This window comes from Gopherus flavomarginatus, unplaced genomic scaffold (assembly GCF_025201925.1).
Source record: "Gopherus flavomarginatus isolate rGopFla2 unplaced genomic scaffold, rGopFla2.mat.asm mat_scaffold_662_arrow_ctg1, whole genome shotgun sequence".
Taxonomy (NCBI): domain Eukaryota; kingdom Metazoa; phylum Chordata; order Testudines; family Testudinidae; genus Gopherus; species Gopherus flavomarginatus.
Window position 1 is genome coordinate 46356 of NW_026115135.1, and position 1869 is coordinate 48224.

The 1869-nt window shown below is 36.0% G+C and overlaps 1 long non-coding RNA gene across 1 annotated transcript; it reads right to left on the bottom strand.

Moving 5' to 3' along the window:
* Positions 1-361: 361 nt before the first annotated feature.
* Positions 362-1045, bottom strand: LOC127042597 (uncharacterized). Its single transcript, XR_007771981.1, has 3 exons — positions 979-1045; positions 846-898; positions 362-574 (listed from the first exon to the last, which is right to left on the bottom strand). It is a non-coding gene; the product is annotated as an uncharacterized LOC127042597 (long non-coding RNA).
* Positions 1046-1869: the final 824 nt, after the last annotated feature.

Sequence of the window (1869 nt, forward strand, 5' to 3'; positions counted from 1 at the left end):
GAAAACTTTTTTATCTATTAAACGCTTTAGAGATGTACAAACACTAACAGCTAGTTAAAAGCAGCAACAGATGCAGCCAGCCCCACAGGAACATTCTTATTTCTGGCAAGGGTTTTGCGGGTTCCAAAACCCGGGGGATTAACTTCTTCACCCTGCTCAAACCATGCGTAAACATGGTTGCTTCCACAGAGTTGTTTGTTTTTAAAGCTAATTGTTTTGGGTCGGGGAGGCAAAGGTCTGTTGAAAACTAGGGGCTTTAACTCCTCTTCCTCGCTTACCATGGTTCCTGGAAGTTGTAGAGGTAGCTTTGGGTGGTTCAAAAGCTTGGGAGGGGGCTCTGAGCCCCTTTCCCCCCCCTCCCTGAAAACGAATGCTGTTTTAGAGGTAGACTTTTTGGCCTTTTTTAGTGCCGGCTGGTTTTGTGCAATAAGAGATTTGGACGCGCAGGGCTGTTCAAAATCGCTGTGCTTAATACCCTTGCTTCCAACTGCAGCTGCCTCAAAGGGAAATTTCTTGGCCTCTTTAAGCGCGCTCACCTTCAACATTTCTTCTTGAGGAATAACGCTTGATGAGTCTGCCGATACACATAAACAGAATGTTTTTTAGCACGGCTTTTTTTTAACTAACAACAAAGCTGTTCCCAAAAAATATATATTTTAAAAACGTTTTTGCAATAAGCGAGCTAAAAACCGCGTTTAAATTATAGTTTACACCACGCAGGGGCGGTAGAACGGCAACTTTTGTACAATAAAAGCTTTAAGGGTTTTCAAGCCCCTAAAATGCACACTATTTCCAACTACAGATTTTTTATTTTAAAAAACACATATTTGAAAAACAGTTCACACCTTCTTCTGTAATTTCAGGAAAACTATTGGGTGGTTTTGACTTCCATCTTGTTCTAAATTAAAAAAATAAATTTTTTTAAAACCTTTTATCTTAAAAATAAATTATTCTTGTGTAGCATATTAATTAGCTTACCAAAGTTTAAAGCTTGTAGCGCGGCATCTGGAATGTCAAGAAAAAAGGCCTCGTCCTATTTAAAAGAAAAAATATTGCCTTTTAACTGAGCATAACGCTAGTATAATACCTTGACGACCCACGCAAATTATAGTAAGGTTTCTTACCATGTGGTTGCTCCCCATAACGGTCAAAGTCTTGTATTAGCAATATTTCCTTAACAGTCTTGTTAAGTTTTTTGTTCCTCTATTTATAGGTTTAAACCTTTTTTTAAAAAAAGGTTTTGCCCTCCACCCCCCCCCAAAATTAATATTTAAAAAGGTGTTTCTTTAAAAAACCAGGGTGCGTAAAGGGCACTTTTCTAGGAAAAAAGGCGGGTGTCGGTCCCCAGACTGCCAACATGCTTTAGCTTTAATGGCTAAAAATGTTATTTTTTTATAGTAAATGTGTTTAAACAGTTAATAAAAAGTCTTATTTAAATGGTAATGTACCCATTTACACCCTTGTAACCAAAAACTTTTTTAAAACTGCAACCTGTATTTCTTTAATTTGTTTTATGGCCTTAGTTTTTAAAACAAAACTGCTAATTTAAAAATAAACCACGTTAAACTTTTACACAACTTATTTTACATTGTTAGTAAGTTAAAAAAATTATGTATTTCTTTAAAACATATTTTGAAACGGTATTTAGGTTTTGTTACAGGGTTAAAAAAAAAGCCGAAGGCTCTGGCTGTTTAGCTAAGAGCGGAGGGGGAGTTGTCTTAGTTGGTTTTTTAAAAAACGCGGGAAGGTTTTTGGCTACACACTTTAGCTTTTAAACTTAAATGGTTAAAAAGCTTAGTTTTTATAGTAAATTAGTATGCTTCTAATACCTGTTTTGGGAGTTCTTTTGCTTTAAAAGAAGACCTTGTT